General features: G+C 38.5%; 1 protein-coding gene across 1 annotated transcript in view; it reads left to right on the top strand.

Annotated features, from left to right (window-relative positions):
• ITPR2 (inositol 1,4,5-trisphosphate receptor type 2) overlaps positions 1-26,964 on the top strand; it is a 540,309-nt gene that overhangs the window by 395,392 nt on the left and 117,953 nt on the right. The gene's annotated exons all lie outside the window — the stretch shown is intronic.

The raw sequence follows: 26,964 nt of genomic DNA on the forward strand, positions 1-26,964 counted from the left end.
ACTCTGAGTAGATTAATTTTTTTAGTTTTTAAATTTTTCCAGTTTTATTGAGATGTAATAGACATACAGCACTCTGTGAATTTAAGGTGTTAAAAGTTTCCTCTTTTAGACAGTTATTGCCTTTCTCTGTCCTTTGTATAACTGCCTAATGTATGTAACCTCGAATATAACTTTTACAAAATATTCAGGGAAGGAGTCAAATTCTAAAAGATATTAATACAAGAAGCTGGTATCATTTTGTAATATAGTTGCACTACTGAGAAGATTTTTAGGTCTCTCACAGTATAGCGAAATGCACATATAGAACAGAAAAAGGTGAGGGCAAATGGGTTATAGCTAGGAAGACAAGAGAGAATTTTAGTTATTGAGGAACTGAAAGTTAAGATGAAGGGCACACTGAAGGAAGTAGAACACAGAGATTTAGGATGTGGAAAAGAAAAAGAGAGAGGGGGGAGAGAGAGAGAGGGAGGGAGAGAGAGAGAAAGAAAGAAAAGAAAGAAAGGAAAGAAAGAGAGGGAAGGATAGAGAGAGAAAGAAAAAGAAAGGAAAGGGAGGGATAGAGAAAGAGAAAGAAAAAGAAAAAGAAAGAAAGAAAGAAAGAGAAGGAAGGAAAGAAAAGAAAGAGAAAGAAAGGAAGGGAGGAAGGAAGGAAGGGAGAAAGAAATTGGGTGACAGGAATTGAATCAAGCTAGAGAAGGACTGTCCAGAGTCTGAATGAGAGTAGAGAGGAAAAAAAAAAGCATGAACTGAGAATTAAAATCATGTTGGCTTCTAGAATGAATACAGAAATACAGTGACACAGCATGGCTACATGATCAAGGAGTTATTTCAGAAGCTGTAGCATTGTGGAAGGAAAACAGCAAAAAAGAGAAGGGCAGAAGGAGCAGTGATAAATTTTAGAAGAAGGAAGTCAGGGAATACAGCCACCCATGGTCTTTTGACTGAAAGCTAGTCTTGCTCTTTCTGGAAAGGTTATCCCAGCTACACAAGCAAGACCTGACCCTGTGTCTTTTAAGTGGGAAATGAACAGACCAGCCGAGTCAGACCTAGAACAAATAGAGGAGTAGATGTTGGAGCCAGATCACCTCATACCCATGAAGAAAACTTTTAAAAATGCAGTTTCATGTTACTAATTATAATATGAGTAACAATAAAAAGATCAACGTCAAGAAAAGACCTATGTTAGTTCAGTCCAGTTTTAAGCAGATTAAGTATAAGAGTAGAGAACACAGATTTTTTAAAAACAGGTTAAGGTGAATGTCGAGAAGAGTGGAGCATAAGGATAAAGAATGCAAGTGCTAGTCATGGATTGAAAGATAACGATTTAAAATATGAAAGAATGGGGGCTTCCCTGGTGGCGCAGTGGTTGAGAGTCCGCCTGCCGATGCAGGGGACACGGGTTCGTGCCCCGATCCGGGAAGATCCCACATGCCGCGGAGCGGCTGGGCCCGTAAGCCATGGCCGCTGAGCCTGGGCGTCCGGAGCCTGTGGTCCGCAACGGGAGAGGCCACAACAGTGAGAGGCCCGCGTACCGCAAAAAAAAAAAAAAGAAAAAAAAAAAAAGTTAAAAATGAAGACAGCATAAGGTCAATGATTTTGATGGATTTGAGTTTATGAAACTGCTAGGAGAGAACAGATTAAATTCAACGAATGGTGAAATTGTCCAAGGAGTGGGAATTCGGAAGCAGTTAAAAAAAAAAAAGTAACAAGGGGTTAAAAACAACTTACTGAAATGAAGAGATGAAACAGTGGATGTGAAAATGGTCTGAATGGTTATCTAGAGGTTTCTGAATTTCTGAAAACCAACATGTTAGAAAAGCGGTCGTTTGCAGAGCTGGGATGGTACAATATAGAGATACATAAATAAAACCAGTCTTCAGGAAGAGGGAGAATGTCAGACTGAGTGAGGGGAAGGAGATTCGGAATTGCTGAATACTTAAGGGCTTGTGGTTAAATTGTAAGAGTGTAAACATGAAACGAGAGTCCATAGGAGTCCCTTCCAGGAACTCAAGGAAAGGACAGGAATGGCAAAATATGTGCAACGGTATATGTAACCAGCAGTGTAGTTAAGCAAAGGTCTGCTCACTTTCTTACAGTGACACAGGAAGTTGTTGCCTTGCCACTTTATAAATGTGTTCTCTGTGAGGTGACTCCTCCCACCAATTTTAATGAAAAATTCAGTTTTCACCCAGAAGAGAGCCCGCTGTGCTCTTTTGATCTTTCCACAAATGACTCCTTTGGCTTTCTCTAGGCCAGGATATCGTGCTGGTTTCTTAGGAGGCCAAAGATGGTTGCTGAGTTCCTTATGAATCTGTTGTCCAAAGAGCCCCCATACTGAGACACAAATGCCAGAGACAGTGGCTATAAACACGGCTTCAGAAGTAGCCATGTAGCTGTGCTCCAAGAGTTTTCTTGCATCCAGGTTTGGCTGTTTGCATTGCGAATGCAGAATCGTTTGGCTCCGCCATGCTAGTGACTATGCAGATTGATTTCTGCCTTTGCACAGTTCAGTAATTCCAAAACTGAGGTTCAACTTCCTCCTTGTTTTACTATAATCATCTTTTGTACAGACAGTTTATTTTGGTGCCCTCAGACTTTCAATTTTTGTTGTTATTCTTTTCATGGTAGTGAGGTAGTTCTGCTTTTTCCACCATGACATCCTTTTGGCCCTTCCTGTGGTTGGTGTTACAAGAAAAAATAATGCTTCTTGTAAGTGTCTTGTCTGATCTACATAGAACTATAAATACATCAAAAAGGGAATTTCTTAAGTTCTGATACCATAGTGTCGTGCAGAGAATTTCCTTAAAATTCAGCTGTGTGTCCGTTTTAGACTTTCTGTCCTTCACATGCTCTTCTCATGCGTCTCTGTCTCCTCTCTCTGCTCTAGTTTTGATCTTTTATATTCTGCTTTCTTCCTGTTCCTTCTCTTTATTCCTGTCTTTCTATAGAACAATCACTGCCTGCAATCTAGAACATTGCTCAGTACTTTAGGTTAAGTTTAACATATAAGTCATACTGTTTCTTTGATTCCATGTAGCGATTTCTGTTTTTCTGAGACTTTATTTTAGTTTAGTTTCCTTTCTTCCTCAGTTGTGCTGAGATATAATTGACATATAATATTGTATCAGTTTAAGGTGTTACAACAGGTTGATTTGATACATTTATATGTTGCAAAATGATTACCACCATAGCATTAGTTAACACCCAATCCAGTAACATAATATCATTTTTCTTTTGTGGTGAGAACATTTAAGATCTACTCTCTTGGCAACATTCAAGTTTATGATACACTATCATTAGCTATAATCACTGGGCTGTACATTAGATCCTCAGAATTTATTAATCTTATAACTGGTAGTTTGTACCCTTTGACCCCCATATCTCTCCCTCTTTCCCCCACCTCCCAAACCCTGGTGACCACCGCTCTACGCTCTTTCTCTGAGTTTGTCATTTTTAGATAGCACATCTAAGTGATATTATACAGGATTTGTCTTTCTCTGTCTGACTTATTTCACTAAGCGTAAGGCCCTCAAGTTTCATCCAGGTTTTTACAAACAGAAGGATCTCCTTTCTCATGGCTGAATAAGATTCCATTGTATATCTATACCACATCTTCTTTATCCATTTACCCATTGACAGACAGCTACGTTGTTTCCATATCTTGGCTATTGTGAATAATGCTGCAATGACACCCTTTATTTCAATACCTACTAGAATTAAGTATAGGGAGATGTGTTATGTGCTTTTCAAGATGGGGAGAAATATTATATAGCAAGCCTGTGGAAAGCAAAAATAACTCCTGGCTCTTAAGGCGAGAAAGAATGGATCCCTTTCATTGGATATATGAAATTATTTTTTAAATATAGGCTTTAAATTTTTTCATCAGCATTTCCCCACATCATTAAATAGTCTTTGAAAATGTAATTTTAATGTCTGCTTAATTGTTCATCGTTTGAATGTACCATAATTTATTTAATCACTCTTTATTGTTAGACATTTAGGTTTCTAATGTTTTTGATATTATAAACTACACTATGATTAACATCCTCATACATTAATCCTTGTCTGCTACACTGACTATTTGCCTAGGATAAATTCCAAGAAGTTTAATTACTAGGTTGCAGGGTAGTAACTAACTATTTTATGGTTCTTGATGCACATTATAAAATTGTTTTCCACAGTGTGATGGTAGCCATCTTTCTGAATCTTAAAATTATTACCATTTAAAAAAAGCTTCACCAAGTTGATAGTGTCAGGAACATAGTGACCACTCAACACATGTTTATTGAATGAATTAATGAGATAAATGAAAAGGGATCTCATTTTAATTCACATCTTTTGGATTACTAATGAAATGGACTGTCTTTTAATATGTTATTTGGTCATTTCTATTTATTCTCTGAATTACTTGAAAATGTGTTTACCCATTCTTCAGTTGGGGTTCATTTTTGTCTTAGTGAACTTTAATTAAGGTTAATAAATCTTAGTCATAGTAGTTAGATCTACTTCATCCTGGTTCATTTGCTTTTTAATGTTTTAATGATAGTTTTTTTCCACCACCTTGAGGTCTGTTAAACACTTACCTAGATTTTCTTCTAGTGTATAATGAATTCAGTTTTTGCTTTTAGCTATGTAATTTTTCCATGCAGGAATAATAAAAAGTGTTAATTTTTATTGTGTTAATTTATCTCTAAAGACATAGTCCAAGGTTTAGTAGTAACAGAGGTCCATGGGGGAAGGGTTTGTAGTAGTTATGTGAGTGTGGTTTAGGGCATATGCGACCTTTACTGGAAGAGATCAGGGTCAAAATTGAAACCACCTTCAGGGCCAAACAAAAATGAGTGATATGGGGGCAGGTGAGGCTGGGTCGATGGGGTGATATGGTAAAGCTGTTGCTTACCTCTTCCGACTTTCCAACTGGGTTTGCAGGCTCTGAATTTCTTCTTCTTTCACTATTTCAAAAAGTCTGAATTTTGAAATTTTAAAGAATGTGAAAGCTCCCAATTTTTAAAAATTGACAACTCATTCAAAAATTTGTAAAACACTGAGCAGTCGAAGCAAAACTCACCAGCAGGCAAAATGCAGCTCATGAGCCATAGTTTGCCACTTGTAGAGTAAAGGATCTAAAGTTCTCATTCCTTTTTTATTCAATTGCATGGACTTTTGAGTGTGTTACCAGATGTCAGGCACTGTACTAGATACTAGGATACAGTAGTGAAGGAGACCAACAAGAGATCAGCTCTCAGGGCATTTACATTCTGACTGGGAGCAGTGACAAATAGACGAACCGGAGATAGCAGATAGTGACACAGGCTATGCAGTGAATGAGAAGAGGGTGTGATGAAAGACACTCAGGAGGTGCTGTTGTAGATTGGCTGATCAAGAGGGTTTTCTCTGGGAAGGTGAAACTGAAGTTAGATCTAAGTGAAAAAGCAAAAGTCAGCAGTATATAATGGGGCAGAGTGGGGGAGCATCCCACAGATGGCTGGAAAGTGGCAGTGAGCTTGGCGTGTTTACAGGAATAAAAGACCTGTGTAGCTAGACCTTCAACCAGCCACCAGCACTTGAACACTATAATACTCACAAACACTGCACACGAGGCTTATTTATTGTAAGATAGTCATTCAAGAACATTTACTGAGCACCTCTTATGTCAGGCATTGCTTCAGTTGCTAAGATAGAAAATGAATAAAGATGCCATCAAAAAGCTCACAATTGAGTGTGTGTTGGAGGGGGGAGAGGGAGACAGATAAATCATTATAACTGAATGTACTTAGGTTAAAATGGAGGTGTGCACAAGACACGCTTCCCTGAGGAGTCAGGAGAGAATTCATGGAAGAGGTGACACTTGAACTAAATCTTGAAGAATAGGGGGAAGGGGGAGAACATTCCAGGCAGAGGCAATGACTTAGGCACCATAGATATTTTAGAGAAAGGAACTTCTTTGGGGAATATTGATAAGGATTTTGTGTGGTATCTACTTACGTGTTTATATGAAATGAATTAGAGTCATTTGAATTCAGTCAACACCTTTGATAACTGTAATGACCCTGATTGTAGGCATTTAACAAATATTGCATGAACGAGTGAATGAATGAGTAGGACATGATACACTTTAAAAATTTAGTGTTTTATAATTTAAGTATTATAATAAAAAACTGAAAAAAAACATATTTTACTGTTATCATCATTATCATCAAGTATCATAAAATTAATGACATTTTTCCCCACTGGAGTGTAAATCCTGGTGCACAGACAGTTACTTTTTTCTGTTCCTGGGACAAGTACATACCTAGCTATGGTAGATACTCAAGAAGAGTTTGGGGGAATAATTTCTTGTAAAAATGCATGTGTGCTGAGAATATTTTTATATAATGCAGGTACTCTGGAGGATTTATAGAATCCTACAAAATTGATATTAGCATTCTGGCAGTCAATAATCTTATTCAACTGCTATGGACTTTCTTTTTAATTTTGTAGTTTATTCTTTGCCAATCATGTCAGCAGACCCTACATAGATAGGACCCTATGATATCTTCCCTCGTCAGGAACTTTTCTTATTTTCATTCATGATGCCAATTTTCTGCTGAGCTAATATCTCCTCCTGTTCTTAAAATTCATTTAGTATTACCTTAGTTCCTCTAAACTTCAAATTGAAACCTACTTACCCCATTTCCAGTCAACAATGAACTTTCTTTACTTTGAGTTCTTGTATCTATTATGTTCACCCCAAACTGCATACATTCTTTCACACTAGCTTATGCTGTGTATAATTCTAGAGTTGTTCTTTATTTCATGTATATAGGTCTAGGTTACATAATTAGTAGTAGATTCACAAAATCTGGGTACCCATAAGGCCTCATTATAAAAACAAAACAAAACAAAAAAACTTCCAACAAAGAAAAATATCACAGGGAAAAATGCTTAGGTGTATAAATCCTCAAATAGGCACCTACATCTCTTTCAACAGGCAACAGAGAATCTTGGGATTACAGCCATTTATATGACCTCTCAGATTCATGGTGAGTGGGAGCAATAAAAAAATATAGTCCAGGAAATGGATCGAAATTGGACTTCTAATTGTTAGTTTGCTGTGAGGATCTTGAAGCCAAGTTCAGTGGAAGCAAATATTTTTCTGCTTAACATTTCATGATTGGTATATTTATATTTATTTCTGAGTGACATAATTATTAGAGCAGCAGTCTAAATTCTAGCAACATAAGAGGCCTTCACAGTGTCTTCAGCTCCTCCTTAGGTCTGCTCTAATTTCAACTATATTCATTGAATTCAAAATCTATTAGGAGAGCTAGAGATACCAGGCAGGGCTGCATCTATATATATTTTTTTCCATGCAGGGAAATACATACATAGCATATTTTAGACCTTTGGTTTGTTACCCTGTCCCCAGCTAAAGCCAATATCTCTTTCTTTCCTTTCAGGGGAGAGAGGATGGTAGGAACTGCCATCCTGTTTTAAGGACTGGGATGCTTTCTGTCATGTTGACAGAATTTGCTAGATATCTTGATAGTCCTCATTAATCTGGGGTTTTTTTCTTAAAATTTTTGTCTCATAGCTGCTGTTGCTTGAGCTATATTCATTTTAAGGGATATGCATATACATTACTTTAAGTAGCTAAATTTTAATTTATACTGAAGTCATATGAAATGTATGTATTGCTCAAACTACTTAAAATGTTTTCCTTAGAGACTTAGGCTGCTTCACCTCTTTGCCGCTTCTATTTTCTTATGCCAATATGTAGTAATCAGCATTGCTTCATTTACTTTATTTGTAGAAATAGAAGGATGAGCTTGTAATTGGATACATAACTTCCATCTTTAATATCTTTGAAGTGTTTTAACTAACAATTTCTTCATCTTTATTATTGCTTGTAGTGCAGAGAGTAGAAAACACAGCTGGGTTTTCAGCTCACAGAGGCACTTGTAGCTCAGCAATTTGCTGGCTAGAATATAGTACAAACAGCTTAACTCTTAAGTCACCCCAAACCCTGTATTTTCTCCATTAGCTGATTACATCACTCAACTTCTCTGACTTCAGCTTTCTCTAAAAAATTATGATGAGTATCCATGAGCTATGTTTGCAGAGCAAACTTTCAGAGACCTATTGGACACTAACTGGAGAGTAGTTGGACCTTGATGGCTCTTTTACTGGAATAGATTATGTTTTAAATAACATAAAAGTAACTAACCAGCTACTGGATATTTATGTATTTATTTATACCTTATCTGCTTATAAAAGGAATTTAAGATTGAATAAGAAATGCACTTGTAAAATTAGACTGTTAGAATACAAGATCAAAGCCTTGAGAAGGAAAAGAATCTAAGTATGCTAAGGGTCTTGGCCAATATCCTCACTGTTTATCAGTGGTAACTCTGAGCTTCTTGGTAACCAAGAATAAAAAATAATGGGCAATACAAGTCATACCTATACTATTCATTTATGACCAACTTATTACTGGTATTTAATTCTCAGAGAAATGTATACAAGGGCAGAGGACAGCATGGTAAACAATGTTTTCTAAACTGTTCTGCAGAACGGACCAGAAAAAAATGAACATAGCTGTTTTTAGTCCTCAGGGATAAATAATGATCTACACTTCTGAATTATAATTGAGTTGAATATAAATAAACATGAAGTGTGTATGATACAACAGTCATTCTGAAAATAGATATGTAAGGTCACTTCATAGAGAGACTTTCATAATGTAGAAACTTTACAATATGTGAATTTAGTTGAAAAAAAACTTGTTTAAATATCAAGAGATTATTTTATCAAATCGCAAAAAATAGGCTTATCCTAATTGCCCAGCTATGTGAAAAACCTGCAAATCTTGGCAAATAGATATGTAGAAATGTAAGCAACTGAAGGAACTTTGCCTGAAAACTTAACTTAACATAACGGCAGGTTTTCTTTTTTGAAAGAAATAAAAAAATCAGGTTCAGCTATTTTCCCCCTACAAGAAAGATATTTTTCTGTGTTGCTATCACAAGGCAGTTTGATGTAATAAAATAGGTTATTACCAACTAATGTTACTTTGAGCATTAATTATTCTGTGTTTCTTGGCAACCAAGGCAAAAAAAGAAATATTTAAGTTACATGATACGTATATAATGCAAAATACCCCACCCAAAATCTAATCCCCCCCAAAAAAACAAACCCATACTGATTATTAGTGAAGCACAACACTTCTTTATACCTAATGCTCATAGGAATTTACTGAGGGAACCCTCACTAGTAGTATTAATTACTGGTGATGTGATAGAGGTTTAGATTAATACAACTTAGTAATTTAAAAATGTCAGATACTAGATTAAAAAAAAAACAAAGCTTAGCTGTATCCTGTTGCCGTGCATACTCTGTAATAATAAAAGGCAACTGAATTTTCAATAAACATTTTAACATGATGCTATATAGACAATTGTCTCCACAAATATTCCTACATACACAATCCAGCATCTGGACAGAGCCTGGTTCATCAGAAGTGCTCCATCAGTGTTAAGGCTAATCAGGTTTATTTTCATGACTTTCCTCAGCTAAATTCATTCTCAGTTCATTCTTAATTCAGTGTAAATTTATTGATCACATACTATAACCTGGCTGTGTTCTCAGCAAACAGATCTAAATCCCTTGCTCAATGAGCCTGTATTCTTGTGGGGATGTCATCCTCCTTGAGATCCCATTGCCTGTTCCTTTTGGGGCAGGTATGCTACAGACATCAATTGTGCCACAGATGGGGAATCCCGAGGGTGTGAAATGAGATATAGTCTCTACCCTCGTGGAATTTACCTTTTATTACCGGGAAGCATAAAGACAATCACAGCTCAGCAGCCCTGTGGAAGATGTGTCCCTGGGATGCTCTGGGATCTCAGGTTAGGGGTATGCATGGGAAAATGAGTGTGTGGCTGAGACAGAGAGGGAGGGAGAGAGTTAGAGGAACAGAGATATAACTTTCCCCCGTACTCGATCATTTGCTCAGCATTCAAGCAGGCAAATCAGCTTCTGTAAAAAACCCCCAGGCCATTGACCCATAGCTCAGCTCCCTTTTTTAGCAAAACGATCAAAAGTTGTATACAATCGCTGCCTCCGTTTCCTCTTTCTATTCTCTCTTAAATTCATCCCTGTCAGCCTTTCATCCTGACCATGCCACCAGAACAGCTCGTAACGAGGTCACCAGTGACCGCCACCTGGATAAATCGAACAGCTTGTCCTCAGACTCCATCGTTATTTGTCCTGTCACTAATATTTCACACAGTCGGCTGCTCTCTTCTTGAAATACTTAGCTTTCATGCAGCACGATTGATTTTCTGCTCTTTCTTCCTTCCTCCCCGGCCCCTTCTTCTCAGTTTCTGTCACTGGTTCCCATTCCCCTCCTGCTTCTATCAGAAGTGTTCTAATCAGAGTGTTCTAGGACCCATTCCACGGCTCTCTCGTCTTCTCAGCCGACACTCCCTCCCTAGATGATCTCACTCAGTCACGTGACTTTAAACACCAGCTGTACCATAATAAATTCCCAATTTGTATCGCCAGCGTGAGCCTCTCCTCTGAACACCAGACTGGTATATCCAGCTGCTTGTTTGAGATCTGCATTTGAATGCCTTTTTAAGCCTCTCACACTTTACATATTTGTGAGGAAACTCTTGATTCTCCCACAGTCTTTTAAACTTAGACACAGACCCAGACCCTGTGACTCCAGAACCTTAGTTTCTTCTCATTTCTCTAACCCAAGGCTGGGTTGATGCCTGTGCTGTGTGCTCCCATCACACACTGCTTACTCTGATCAAGGAACATCTATCACTGAATCACTGTGGCCTGTTTCCTTGTTTGATGCCACTAGACTCCAAGTTCAGCAAAGACAGGAGTTGTGTTTTATTCATTAATGTGTTGCCTAGTGCATAGGACTGTGTTTGATACAGTAAATACTTTTGATTGATTGAGTGAGTAAATAAGTAACTATTACAGTTAACAGGCGCCATAGATCACTAGAAAGGAAATAGGTTAATATTGGTGTTGCTATAGAGGGCTTTGTGGAGGGGCTAACATTTTAGATTAAGCTTATGTATTGATAAGATTTAGATAAGCAGAGAAAAGAGAGGAAGGCATTTCCATCACAGGGAAGGAAAGAGCAGAGGAAGAGGTAACAGTCATCATGTTATGTGTATGGAGGTGAGGAACTCTGGGACGCCACAACAAGGGATATGGAAAGCAGCGTGGTGCAGATGTGGAGGGAGAATGGAGGGACACATCTTACCAAATTCTGGAGGGTTTTAAGCACCAAAAAACAATTCAGTCAAAATATTTATTGAAATATAGCATAGGGCTTCCCTGGTGGCGCAGTGGTTGAGAGTCCTCCTGCCGATGCAGGGGACAGGTTCGTGACCCGGTCCGGGGAGATCCCACATGCCGCGGAGCAGCTGGGCCCGTGAGCCGTGGCCGCTGAGCCTCCGTGTCCAGAGCCTGTGCTCTGCAACGGGAGAGGCCACAACAGTGAGAGGCCCGCGTACTGCAAAAAAAAAAAAGATATCCACCAACTCAAAAGCATTATTACAAGTCTTCAAAAGATCTTTTAATGATTATACTTTTATTCATGCACTAATTTATAACCTGACATTACTAAGCAAGTATTTAAAGACAGGTCAATTAAAAAGGAACCCAAGAGAAAATAGAACTACCATATGACTCAGCAATCCCACTACTGGGCATATACCTTGAGAAAACCATACTTCAAAAAGAGTCATGTTCCACAGTGTTCACTGCAGCACTATTTACAATAGCCAGGACATGGAAGCCACCTAAGTGTCCATCGACAGATGAATGGATAAAGAAGATATGGCACATATATACAATGGAATATTACTCAGCCATAAAAGAAATGAAATTGAGTTATTTGTAGTGAGGTGGATGGACCTAGAGTCTGTCATACAGAGTGAAGTAAGTCAGAAAGAGAAAAACAAATACCGTATGCTAACACATATATATGGAATCTAAAAAAAAAAAAAAAAAAGGTTCTGATGAACCTAGGGGCAGGACAGGAATAAAGACGCAGATGTAGAGAATGGACTTGACACGGTGAGGGGAAAGGGTAAGCTGGGATGAAGAGAGAGAGTAGCATACACTGCCAGATGTAAAGTAGATACCTAGTGGGAAGCAGCTGCATCACACAGGGAGATCAGCTCCGTGCTTTGTGACCACCTAGAGGGGTGGGATAGGGAGGGTGGGAGGGAGATGCAAGAGGGAGGGGATATGGGGATATCTGTATACATATAGCTGATTCACGTTGTTATACAGCAGAAACTAACACAACATTGTAAAGCAGTTATACTCCAATAAAGATGTTAAAAAATTTTTTTAATTTTAAAAAGAGAAAATATAATTAGTAAACATGTAATAGTAAACATGTAATTAGTAAACATGTAAAAATATAATTAGTAAACATACCAATATGAAAACACTTATTTCAAAGCACAACTAGTATTCTGGATGTATGTGTTTGTGTGTGTGCTTGCATGTATCTGCCTATGTTTATTGGTTAACTTGGTTTTCCAGCTCAAACATAAGTGGAGAAAAGTTAACTATATAGCTGACACTTTATTCCAGTGATACATTGTAGAAGTATGAGATGGGATGGGATGGCAGGACACAGGGATCCACTTTACTCTTTTGGTCAATAGATCCAGTGGTAGAATATTAAGGTTGTGTATGAAAATACTAAAATAAAAATATTTTTGATTTAGTAGCCAAGAGACTTTTGTAGGTATGTGCGTCTTACTAGTAATGTGATGAGCTTGCTCAGCCTTTGTGTTTTGTGCCTGTTGGTGCATTTGGAGTTTCAGAATTACTTACAGAGGCACAGAAAAGTGAGACACCATAGTGACAAAATAGTGCTTGAAGGTAAACTGTTGAACTAAAAATCAGGTTTCAGAAACTGCAATAGTTGTCCTCAGCCAGGCCAAAAAAGTCCCCCTTCTGCATCACAACCAAGCAGTTATTTGAAATTATAAGTAGGGGAAAGTTCTGGAAAGTCCCTTATTGGGATTCGTGTTATCAATGAAATAATATCGCTTCTAGAGATATAAAATTGTTTGGTTCAAAATATATCTTTTTTCCTATCTATCTTTCTATCTATCTATATCTAACATTTTGTCAGCTGTATGAGATCTGCAAAATATTTGCAAGTGTGTTTTACTTTTCACTTTTATAGATAACTTTTTGCAGAGGGCCACGTAGTCAATATTTTAGGCTTTTTCAGTTATACAATCTCTGCCGCAAACATTTAACTTGCCATTCTAGTGCCTAACCAGCCATAGACAATACATAAAGAAATGAGCATGGCCGTGTTAAAATGAAACTTCATTTAAGAAAACAGGTGGTAGGCCAGATTTGACCCACAAGCCATCTTTTGCTAACCCTTGCTTTAGATGTTTTTTAGAATCTTCACAATCAGAAGTTTCTCACATTTGAAAAACCTTTATGAGTCAGAATTGGTAAGTCATTTATTTGCAAGTATCTTTCATGTTTATATTTTTAACATTCAGTTCACTTTGTATATGAGTGTAACACACGTGCGTACACACACAACAGAGAGACGTACACTTAGAGTGTCTGCCTGGATAAAAACGAACTCACTGGAGGTTCTTTCTTTCCATTGCTATGATTCTGTGATTTCAGTCTTCTGTGAACAGTGGAAGCCTGATCCTAAATGACAGTTGACTATTTGACGAGGCAGCGTAGGTTGAATCGTCAGATTGAGAGTATGAATGAATCAAGTATGAAACAGGAGTGTGAATGAATCAAGTAGAACAGAAGCAGAAGAGGGGAACATGTAGGCACAAGTACTTGAAATGACACAGATCTAGGGGTGGAGGTTAGAGGTCAGAATAAAGAAACTTTGCTGGGGAAAAGGTAACATTCTGCTTCCATCTGGTACGTAACTAGGGAAACGCTGTGTATGAAAGTTGAGGTCAAAGCAGTGGTTCTGACATTGTAGTGGGCATCAAACTCCTGGACCCCGTCCCTAGATACTTTGATTGAATAGGTCTGGGGTGGAACCCCAAATTGCTTCTTACCATACATCCTGGGTATTTTTATTCAAGTTGTCCGCAGGCCACAGTTTCAAAGAAGCTGCTTCAGAGGTTTGCCCTCATCAGCTTCCTTCCCTAACTGTCCCCGAGGCTGGTCACCTGACCCAGATCCAGCCTCTTTTGAACTTTCTACCTTCCTGCTATCAAACTAATCTGATTATCGCCTAATTTTCTTTTATGTGAAATTAAAGGAATTAATCTGGGCTATTTATCAACAGAAAGAATCTTTTAAAAAACTAACTCGCATCTAAACAAGCAAAAACCATAACTCTGCCCTCTCTGGGCATGTATTCTTTGAGCCCCTACAGCAGTGTGAGAATCCTGAGCCTCTCACTGATTTATATGTAAAATTCCTAAGGACCAAACCAAAAGAGAAGGCCAGAATGGCTGGGACACAAAGTAGGAGAGGGCCAGAGATGAGGCTGCGGAGGTTGGCAGGGTCAGGTCAGGGCATGTAGAGCTTCCTAAGGGGTTTGGCCTTTATCCCTGGAGAAATGAGAAGCCATTACCATCATATAAATGCAAACTCCACTTCATTTCTGGGAATGGCATGAAGAGAGCCGGAATGTGGGAGAGTCTTGGATAACTGCCAGGTGTAGAGCCAGTGGCTGGTTAGATGATGGTGCATTTCACAAGACTGGAGATAGAGAAGGCTGGGAGGTGGAATGGGGGGAGAAGAAGCTTGGTTCTAGACCTCTGGTGTTTGAGGAATTTATGGGATATTGGGTCAGAGGTGTTTAACCTGCTGTTGATTATAGGTACCTGATTCTCAGGAACGAGAGCTGGGCTTGGAGCATGGATGGACAGAGACGTTAGTATATTGATGATAGTGGAAGTGCTGGGTGTAAACGAGATTTCTCAGGAAAAGCAATTGGAATGAGAGGAGGAAAAAGATCGAGAATGGAACACTTTAAAGGAAAGGCGGAGAAAGAGAAACGTATAGGTTGAGAAGGAGAGATCTGAGCGAATGGGACATGAAAGCAATATAGGAGAGAGACTCACAAAGGAGCCAGGAACCAGGGCCTCCAAGGAACTCCATACACAAGGTGTAGCCCTAAACCCAACCCCAGGACTTGGCACTTAGCAGGTTACCAACAGTCTCACTAAGAGCAATCCATACCGAGCAGTGGGGGCCCTAAACAGACAGCAGTGAGCAGAGGAGGCTGTGGGATTAATACCTAAAAAGGAGATTCACTCCAGGTGCATGTTAGAGTCAGAGAAGCAGTGAATCAAAACAGCTTAGTCAGTGTCTCCTCTTCTGATCCCTGTCCTCAGCAGCATGAAAGTGAAATATCAGTTCTAAATCTTAGAGGGGAGGGAGGATGACATAAACCCTGGTGGCATTACAGCTCAAATTGTCTCGCTGTCACTGAGCAACTTCATTTATACCCTAAATACACTGCAGTTGCTCTTCAGAAGTGGGTGTCTGCGTGTGTGTTTTGTTTAAAATGTCCATCCAAGATTTCCACAGCCTCCTCATGTATGTTTGTCTCTGCTCTTAGCACATTACCCAAAAGCACTACCAGTAAAGGGCTAATAGGAAATATAGGTTCCCGATGGCACAAGCAGATCTTCAGCTGCCAGACAAGGGATTTGTTTCAGCCGGTACCCACCCCGCGTGGTGCTCCGCGGTTCCCATCTGGTAACGCACGCTATGGGATCACAGCAATGGTGCTAATTAAATGTCAGTGGGCTCAGGAGGTGCAGCCAGGCCTTCACGCTCAGATTCCTGAGACAGAAGCAGGAAGGAGAAGCACGTCAGCCTTCCTGAAGCTCATTAGGGTTGGAGAGGGCTCGAATTCAGACAGCTGCCGTGTTCAGATCCTAAGTGGATGCTGCAAGAGGGCCCACAAATGAGCTCCAAAAGGAATAAACAAACATTTGTCTATACAGTATTAACAGGAAACACTTTCTGTGGGCAGGTTTTCCTTGACATCCTCCATCACCCCCTATTTTATTGACTGCACCCCTGATTCAGAAGTGCGTATTTAACTCGTTTTTGAAGTTGATCACTCCCACACGTTCAACACTGATACAAATGAAGGGAGAAGTTTTCCAAAGTAATCAATTAAACACACATATCAAGAAAAGATCAGTACTGAGGCTGCAGGTGGTGACAGGCAGCCAGACCCTTCTGGCTTCTCCTGAGGGCCCTGACCTTCTCCTTTCTCGTGTGTTGCCATCTGCGTTTACTGTGGCGCAGGGAAACAGTCTGAAAATCATCACCAGCCTCTCCCCAGAGCTACGCCGAGGTCCTTTCCTCAGTGAGTGGCACGGTCCTCTAAGCAGTTACCCAGCTAGAAAGCCGGCATTCATCTTGACCCTTCCTCCACCCCACGCGGACAGCAAGGCCCACCAGTTCTGCCCTCTGGGCATCCCTCAGACCTGCCCGGTCTTCCTCTTCCTGCCCGTTTCCTCCCTCTGCCTGGACAGCTGCTGCAGCAGCTTCCTTTCTCTTTGCCTCCAGTCAAGTCCCTTTTTAATCCACTTTCCACAGGGAGGTCAAAGGGATTGTTTTAAAATGCCAACTGCTTGTGTCTGTCTCCAGACCAAACTTTTCAATTGCTTTCAGTAGAACAGGGCACGCACTCGGGAACAGGGCTTGGGAGACCTTTGATGATCACGTGCCTGATTACTTTTTTTAAAAAAATTAGCGCATAGTTATCAAGTACTAAGTGCTGGGTCTCATGTAATCATTACCATAACTCTCTGAGATAAATATGAATAAAGTACTGTTATTGGACAGGGTTTGAACCCAGGTCTGTTCTGAGCCCCTGATGCTAAGCACTGTGCAGTCCCACTCTAGCCATCTCTGTCAGCATCCTTCCTCTTGTACTTTATATTCCAGAATCTGCCGACATCCTTCACCACCACCTAGTCCAAATCACCATCATCTCTCACCTGGTTTATTTTAATAAGCGTCTTAACTGTCCTCCCCCCTCCATTCACCCTTGCATTCTTCAATGTCTTCTCTAACAGCAGCTGCCCTGAACCCTTAAAAATGCAATGCAGATTATGTCACCTCTCTGCTTACAACCTTCTGATACTTCTTGTTTCTAAACAAAAGTCAAATCTTGGCATTGGCTTCATAAGCTTCTCAGTATGACCTGACCCTTGTGCCCCCTCTACCTATATCTCCAGCCACCCTCTTCCTCCCCAACTTAAGCCACACAGGTCTCATGGCTGTGCTTTGAAGCCAGCAAACATAATCCTGCTTTATGTCATTGAATTTACTGTTTCTTCTGCCTTTTAAATTTCTGTTACAGTGTTCTGACCATTTCATTTGAAATGGCAACCTCCATCCCCCCTAGTGTTCATTCCTCCCATCCTCTGCCTTATTTTCTTCTTAGCACTTTCCCCTTTTGGTAGACCATATATTTGTTTGTGTATGTCTCCCCCATGACCAGAAAGTCCGCTCCGTAAGGGCAGGAGTTTTGTCTGTTTTGTTCACTATTGTAATCCCTATGCTTAGAGAATTACTGGGCACACACTACAGTTTCCTGAAGTATTTTAGAATGAACACACAAGGCATACACCAATCGTAGTATTTAGCTCATGATTGCTTACCTTATGAAGAGAATTTTGTTGTTGTTTTGGATTGGGATAAGTGGGTCTTTATGTTATGTTAAAATGGCATATAACGTGCTTTATGGATCTAACAATATTTATGGATAATTCATGACCTCATCATGTAGGACCAAAGAAGCTTAAAATGCAGGCAGTAGCTTTGCCCATAGTATCTATATGTTTGTGTTCAATGCGTGTTTCTTTGGATGTCTACCAGTTAGCTGTGTATTTTTTAAGAATGGAGAACAAATCTTTCTAAATGAGTTTGTCTCTAAATTTTCTTTCCTCCTTTTCTCTCTTTTCTTTGCATGCCCTCTCTTTGTCTTCTCATTTGCAACCTGGGTAATTTAACTTCTGAGTGACTAGATAACATTGAAAAGGCGTTGGGTGTCACAGAATGAACAAGTAACAGAAGACATCTGTTTGCAATTCTTTGTCTCTTTTCAGTTTGATTCAACGGATCTGAATCCTGACTTAGAGCTGAAGTTCACCTTGCCACCTCATTTCCTCCTTCATTAAGTTTGCCTTTGAAATGCAGAAGTTCACTTGAGCAATAATTCTCTCCCTTTTGAGAATGCTCTAACAAAAGCTGACCTTTTTTGTAAGCAGCTGTTGATTAGACAGTTAAACATAGAGATGGCACTAGCATGGTGTTTCTCCGTCTGATGTAACTCAGAAATAGAAAGCGGCAGAAACCGGAGGTTGAAACGCTTTCAAGCAACTGAGCTTGAAGTTCCTGAAAATGATCTCGCAGTGCTTCCTCTCGGCTCCCCACACTCCACCCCTGATTTTACATCTGGCTCATTTGTGCACTTCAGATTAGACTCCTGAGCACACCGGCAGTGTGAGAACTGTTGTGAAAATCATCATTAGGGTTCCAAGCCTTTAATTAGGCCACTTTCAAATGGCTTTGTCAAGACTAAGAGCAAGAGAAAAGCAACTGACTCATTCTTAGAAGAGGTTTATCGTAAAGGAGAGAAGAATAGTAATACTGTGCTCTTCGCTAGGTCTGGTTGGTTGAGGAATGTCAGGGGCATTAGAAGCACAGACCCTCCAGTAATTCTCTTTGATATGGTATTGTATGTATCATTGTTATTTCACAGCCAGGTAAATTAGACATAAAAAGGTCAAGGGATGTGTACGTGTTCCCATGAAAGGTCAGGGACAGAACCAGAGATAGTCCCTTAGTGTGAATAATAATCCCACTTTCTCCAATAATTACTGTGAGAGCAAGAATTCTCTAAGTTTTCCCAGCCAACCATAAGACCTACTTTAATATGGTCAAAGGCCTCAAAACGATGGCTTTCTTCACCTCTTGGTGCTTTCCTTGGCGGGGGGGAAAAGATCACTAGAAGCAATGAAAGAATCAGAATACTTTTGAAGAGATAAGCAATGCTATAATTCCTAATTTCTTTATGTTGTAAGTAAACGACTGCTTTATTCCAGATAGGAATTAGAACATCTTTCATATACACAAATTGTAATTCAGTATTTTCTAAAAATCAATCTCTTTTGGAAAATTAAACACATTTACCATTAAAAATTGAACAAAAACTCTCTATGCCTGCCATCCACCCATCCATCCAGCTATCCATCCATCCAACAAATATTTATTAAGGAGCTGTTCCATGCTGAACAGTGTTCTAGTTACATGGGACACAACCGTGAACAAAACAAAATTCCTGTCCTCCTAGGACTTATAGTCTAGGTGAGGGAGATAACACTAACATCAAATAAATAATAATTCACACTCACATTTCATTATTTTAATTGTCATGGGGAAGGATCCTTCTGTTCTGCTAGTGTTTCCCAAGCCACATTTGAAAAATCACTAAGGAGGGGACATGATTGTAAATATCCAGCAAATTTATTTCTAGATGCTTTATTTCTATTATTATTTCTAGATAATAATACTAAAGTATTATTATCTTCTTATCTCTGGGTCTGAAGAAATGCATTACTTCCTCTGTGGGAATGGTAAGACCCACAGATTTCAAAGATGTGTCTTTATTTACATCAAAAAGAAATAGAGTCTGAAGAAATGTCTGTCATCAATTCTACAAAACAAAAGCAAAAAACTCCGAATGTACATCATTTTGGGGTGTCCTAGACATCAGCTGCTGCCTTCTTTGTCTTATATTAATGTTTATCTGTATTTCGGGTAAGCTCACTAAACATGTAGAATTCGTTTTTTTTTTTTTTTTCTTGCTTTTCACCATGAAATATTTTATTTATTTTGACTAGGACACTGCCAAAATGATTAATATAGAATATTTTTGTAAAATACAGATTTCAGAGAAGATGACCTACTTAACATACAGTTTATTTTCATGTAGTTTTTAGTCATTCAGAAAATACTGATGTACATTCTTATATTGACATCAGAAGCAGTTCAGATTTATACTTTGCTAAAGTTTTCACGAAACAATGTAAAATGACAGGTATTTTCCCTTAAAATGATAAATTCTTAATAAAATACTAATATATATATCTTCTAAGTATTAAGGTAGGAGAAAGTGTGACCTGTTTTAGTTGAAGAAATGAAACTAAAGAATAAATATGACAAATAATTGTAGGGAAAAGCTTGCTTTAGAAGGTAATTTTGTTCATCTGTTCATGAAAATACACTTATAAACTAATTTTATAAACTAATATATTTATTATATAGTATAATATGTAAACCTAATAAACTTTTTTTTATTTGAATGGGATTTTAGTATAGAAGTCTTTTTATTTTTTTTTTAATTTTTATTAGAGTATAGTTGATCTACAGTGTGTGTTACTTTCTGCTGTACGGCAAAGTGAATCAGTTCTAAGTGTACATATGTTCACTCTTTTTTAGATTCTTTTCCCATATAGGTCATTACAGAGTATTGAGTAGAGTTCCCTGTTGCTATACAGTAGGTCCTTATTAGTCATCTACTTTATATACAGTAGTGTGTGTATGTCAATCCCAATCTCCCAATTTATCCCTCCCCACTCATTGCTCCCCGGTAACCATAAGATTGTTTTCTACATCTGTAACTCTATTTCTGTTTTGTAAATAAGTTCATTTGTACCATTTTTTTTAGATTCCACATGTAAGTGATATCATACGATATTAGTCCTTCTCTGTCTGACTTACTTCACTCAGTATCACAATCTTTAGGTCCATCCTTGTTGCTGCAAATGGCATTATTTCTTTCTTAATGGCTGAGTAATATTCCATTGTATACCTGTACCACATCTTCTTTATCCATTCCTTTGTCAATAGACATTTAGGTTGCTTCCATGTCCTGGCTATTGTAAATAGTGAGTACAGAAATCTTTTTAAAAGAGCAAAGTGAGCTCAGAAATTGGAAGCCATGAGTGATAAGTGACCAGTTTTCTTTTAATTAAATGGAATACTTTTGATATGTCTGATCCCAATTTCAATTTTTTTTGAAAAATGGATTCAGTAAACGACTGTTATTAGAGTATTTAATAAATGTTTACATTTTTCTTATAGGTTTTTAAAGGAAAAAACTTCTTTTAAAAAAGTTGCTTCTTTTATGTTTAATTTTAGATTACAAAAAAGGGGATTTCCTGTCAAGAATATAAGTTGGTCATGGTGATAAAACATATTAAGGACCAGGATTCTGTTAGCAGGATTGGAATCTCCTAGAGGGTTGGTTAAACCAGGTTGCTGGGCCTCACCCCCAGAGTTTCTGGTCCTGAAGGTGAGGTGGGACCTAAGAAACTACATTTCTCATGAGTTCTCAGGTGATGCTGATGTCGCTGGCCCTGGACCACATTCTGAGAACCTTTGTATTAGCGTGAATATTAGCCATCAGTAGGAAAGCTAGATTCTTCATCACAACAATTTGTAATGCTTCCTGTCACAGCCTTAGTACCTAGAAAACTTACTACTTTCAATCATTTAAAAATGCATTGTTTCTTGCCTTTTTTGCCCCCTCTCCTTCTTTGCCCTGCTTCAAGGGTTGAGCTATCATATTTATTTAATCATTAAAGGTCTTTTATTGATTTTACTATAATTTCGGACAGACCCTCATGAATAGGAGTCTAGATCATCTGGAAATTAGGAGTTTTAAAATTTTTCACAAATTTCTTGTCATTTTGCATGTATCTTTATCTTAGTTTGGCCACCGTTGTAAAATGGAAATAATAAACTGATCCCTAAGAACCATAAAGAATTTATTTTAGATATTAGTTAAGTAAAAGCTATGTTTTTTAAACTCCTTGGATAACGATGCTCTAACGTAGGGTAATGCTGGCTTTCCAGGGTCCCTCCTTCCGTCCTGCAGGGGGAGGGAAGGGACCAGTTCCTTACTTCCCTGTGGTTGTGTGTATGTGGCAGGGATGAGAGAAAACAGTCTTGAGATCTCATGCTTTCCTTCGGGTCTGGGGTCCTTTGGGCTGGTGGTTTATGAATTCTCCACAGCTGCCTGGCAAGATGCTCAGGAGTTTGCCCCATCTCTTTCGCAGGGTGCCAAACCATATTTCTTGGAATGAACACCCCCTCTGTTCTCTCTTCTGTCCATTGCCAGCTTCCCGGTTGGTCACGCTTTCTTTGGGGCTTTCTCTTTGGATTCTCCAGAGCCTATTTGGAAATCCAGAAAAATGAATATTGCCTTTTTTCTCTCTCATTCTGGTTACAGTCCAAATTCTGCTCAAGATACTATGGATAACTGTGTTTGACTAAGGAACAGGGAAGCCTGAGAAAGAGAAAAAGGGATTTTTTAACTGACTTTTTAAGAAAGACTGAGATTCGTTACTTTTCCCAGCTAATCCATTCCATTACACTGGTTGGTGGTGAATCAGTACTTTCCTCTGCTTCCCGTAGCCCATCTATAATACGCTTCCCACTCCCTCTCATCCTCATCTGACCCCTCCTCCAACTCTCTAATATTATCGCCTCCCTTCTTTGGGAAAGGCCACCATTTCCTCCTTGGGAAAGGAGCCCTTCACTACTTAACCTCAGAAATGAGCTGAATATTAATGGGGGTTTCCTGCAGCCTGAATTCTGCTGCCTGAAGTGGGAAGGGGGTGCTCCTGTCTACTGGGGGGTCTGAAGCTGATTCTCTTCTAAAGTATCTTAGTGCAAACACCGCCTGCCACGGTGACTGTCTTCTTGTCGAGACCGCAGGGCTGAACCGCCTCATGTGAGTAAACCTTTTCTTCTTCTGAACATGGCTTTGACCCTACTCCTAACAGAATAATAATTCTGGCAACCACATTGCTAGAAGAAGAGTTATTTCTTCTTTGACCTATTTTCTTTATAAAGGACCTCATAGTCCTGAGAGTAGCTCTGGACAGATGGCACCTTTCCCAAATGGATTCTCTCTAATCCCCCAATTCCTTTTCCAATAGAAGCAAAAAGAATAGGTAAGGATCTCAGTTTATCTTGCCACAGTTAATAGAAAAATTCCTTTATGGTTTATATTAGCTTTTGCTATAGATTGAATGTTTATGTCTCCCCAAAATTCATATGTTGAATCCTAATGCCTAATGTGATGGTATTAGGAGGTATTAGGAGGTGGGGCCTTTGGGAGGTGATTAGGTCATGATGGTGGAGCCCTTCTAAATGGGATTAGTGCCCTTATGAAAGAGGCCTGAGAGAGATCCCTTGCCTCTTCCACCTATGAGGTTATAATGAGAAGACATCCGATTGTGAGGAAGTGAGCTCTCCTTAAACATTGAATCTGCTGGTGCTTTGATCTTGGACTTCCCAGCATCCAGAAATGTGAGAAATAAGTTTCTGTTTATAAGCCACCCAGTCTATGATATTTTTGTTATCGCAGCCTGAATAGCCTAAGACAGCTTCCTCGGGCTGCTGTAACAAATTACCACAAACTTGATAGCTTAAAACAGCAGGTTTTTATTCTCTCACAGTTTGGGGGGCTAGAAGTTCTAAATCAAACTGTTGGCAGGGCCAAGCTCTCTCTGAATGCTCTAGGGTAAGATCCTTCCCTGCTTCGTCTTAGTTTCTGGTGGTTGCTGGCAATCCTTGGTATTCCTTGGCTCGTATCACTCCCATCTCTCCTGTCATCAGTTGGCATTCTCCGTGTGTGTGTGTGTGTGTATCCAAATTTCCTTCTTCTTATAAGGGCACTAGTCATTGGATTAGGGCCCACCAATATCCAGTATGACCTCATCTTGATTTCATTATACCTGCAAAGACCTTATTTCCAAATAAGGTCAGTTTCACAGGTCCTGGGGGTTAGAACTTGAACGTATCTTTTTGGTGGACACAATTCAACCCACAGAAGTATTCTCTATTCAAACTCCTCACATGGGCATTTAGTGTGACTCCAAATTCTAGTCCCATCTCCTGCTATCCACCCTCTATGACTTGGTTCATGCAGATCCCTCTCTACATTAGAAAGGCCTCCTCATGCCATTCTCCTTCCCCTTCATCATTTTCTCTATTCTTTACAACCTTTATCGGATGCATTTCTTACATGATTCCTTTCCTAGTACCACCAACCAAATGTGATTCCTTGTATTTCTTCCCTTGATTTCCCTCTTTTAATTACATTTCTGTAATTGTTTTAATTCCTCCAACTAGAAAGTAGGTTGCTTGAAAGAAGAAAGTGTCTGCTTATCTCTATAATCCCACAATAGTTCTATGCTTTGCACATAACAGAATCACAAAATCAAAGAAAAATAGATGTCTTGAAAATACAAGACTTGTGTATTTTAAGCCTGTTAGAATAGGTGAAAACCTTAGTTTATATCCTCTTTTGCTGATTTCTCTCTGCTTCAAACAAGAAGAGTGTTTGGTATAAAAGCAGTGTACCAAACCTAAGCAGATAAAGGCAATTATTCTGACTTCAGGCTGTGGCTCACTTTGTGATCTTTGGAAAGCTGGTAGCCATGTCAGTTTTACCAATTAATAAAAGTGGAGCTTACATGAAAAAATTCACAGATGAGAGGTGCCAAAGAATAATTATCGTTGAATAATGTTCAAGTGCAATTGCTTGGTTTTTTTACTCCAACCTTACTTGGACCCAAACTGAAATGAACACTAAAATCCTAATGATAAGAAGACAAATGTGAAATGGTTTAATAAGGGATGCTGCTAAAAATGAAAAGCCCAAGTCTGTCACCTTTATTCCCCAGTCTTGGATTTTAAAAACTGAACAATGTTAGTCAAAGACCCTGCTGTAAGTTACATGTGTTTATATATAAGGTTTGTACTTACAAGTATGTGTATATACATATACATATGTTAATTTCTATTCAGTGTTGTGTATGTATTTAACTAAATTACAAATAAGTCATAATTAATAATGAGGTACATGATCTTCACTTTTCTTTTCAACATATAGTGAAAGAATCGCTAGCCCTTCTTGGTAGTCCTTTGCTTCATAGGGATGTCTTGATTCTTTTATAAGGCTGACTATCCACCAAAGCTTTTGATCCCTTCCTCACTTATATATATGCATATATCTGCCCATGATTACATTGCATTTTGTTTTAAAATTTTTCTGTTATGATAGACAACAAATTATCTCAGGGCTAGTTTTTCTGTTTATAATAATGAGCTAATGAGAGTTCTTTATTGGTAAAATCATTTTGGCATCCCTTACTAAGCAGGTATGACATCATATATAAAACAATTGCTACTATTTTGCCTTACAAAGATTGTTGTGGATTACAAGTTTTTCTAGAACCCAGAGATTTCCCACCTATGACATTATCCTTTTTGGCATTCAGTACTGTTGCCCATGTTCAGATTCTCATTATTACTAATACTGATTGCTGGTTCATTTTCCAGACTATGTTGTGTTGTGACATCAGCTGATTTCGAGTACTGTGGTAAGGGTCTCTGTCAAGTACAGCTGGATATTGTAATATGGCTATCCTTGATTATTTTAATTAGCTATTTTCCAGTTTTTCATTAGGATTTAAATTAGATTTCTTACTATGATGGCTCTCGACAGATGTGCTGTACTTCTCCAGTAACTTATCAAGTGTTTTCACCTTTAGCTTCCAAAGCATGTAATACTAAATGATGCCTTTGCATCTTTGGGTGCTGGGGTTGTTTTTCTTTTTTTATGTCATATAAAAAGGTACATGGCAGGTATAGCGGACAAAATGTGGCCAGAGTGAAGACCCCATCTCTAAGGAAAAACTGATATCTCTGGTTGGCAGTGTGGCCATTCTACATGATATTTTTTATAGAATTGCATAAATAGGGGACTAAATCTTTCTTTAAAAAACAGTTGGGCATATGTTAATTGGTCTCTTGAGAATTTGTACTGTGCTTTTTAGTAAACTATAAATTTGGACCAAGAGAGCTCTATACTGGTACCAGTCATTTTCACACATTTCAGAATCAGTGAGATACTGTACTTCTTTTGTATTTTGTCTGTATAATAGGAATGCTATCCTTGCTTCATAAAGGGTGCAATTCAATTCAGCATTTTTTGAGTATCCAGTCCCTTCCTCTCCAAATAGTTTACAATCTAGCAGAAGGGGTATAAGTACATGAATAACTATGAGACAAGAAAAAATATTAAAATATTTTATTTCTGCAAACACTGGGAATTCTATCATCATCTGATATCTAATCAGATTTCTTTGGCCTTTCTCTTTTATCGAGGAGAAAACAGAGAGATAATATACTGAGATTTATGGGTCCTTGCTCACTTAAGTGCATAATGAATGTCATTAATTAACCCATTTCTTTACTGATTCGACAAATACTTATTTTTGTCAATTTGATGTACCAAGTTCTGTTTTTGACTCTGAGAACGTAGAGGTGAGTAAGACCAGGCGCTTTTCCTCAAGCATGTCACAGCCTGTTGGAGAGTAATAATAGTTACTAAGATACAGTATGAGAAATTATACTATCTAGATATGTACAGGGCACTATCTGAGCACAGAACAAGGAAAAAGAAACTAGGTGACTTTAGTCAGGAACGGCCATCAGTTACAAAGAATATAAAAGACATCCAGGTAGAAAAAAATGATACAATTACTTCTATTTATTTTTTTTTTATTTTAAAAACTATATATTTCAAATTTTCCAAGATTTGTATAGATTACTTATATAATCATGAATGAAAATATTATTTTAAATGTTTGGACATGTGAAGGGAGGCCTAGGCATTTTTTAAAGTGCCTTTTAGAGTGCCCCTTATCTGCAATCAACCAAGACAAATGTAGGATTATTTCATTAAGACTGAAGGAAAGAGAGAGGCCCTATCATGTTTCTGTTGAGCAGGATGAAATGAAAATTGTATAGATTTGTACTATTCATTATATCACATAAAATAGCATTAGTGGTTTCTTAAAATAATTATAGCAATTTTGA

The sequence above is a fragment of the Mesoplodon mirus genome, assembly GCF_964341445.2.
Source record: "Mesoplodon mirus genome assembly, chromosome: 11".
Classification (NCBI taxonomy): Eukaryota; Metazoa; Chordata; class Mammalia; order Artiodactyla; family Ziphiidae; genus Mesoplodon; species Mesoplodon mirus.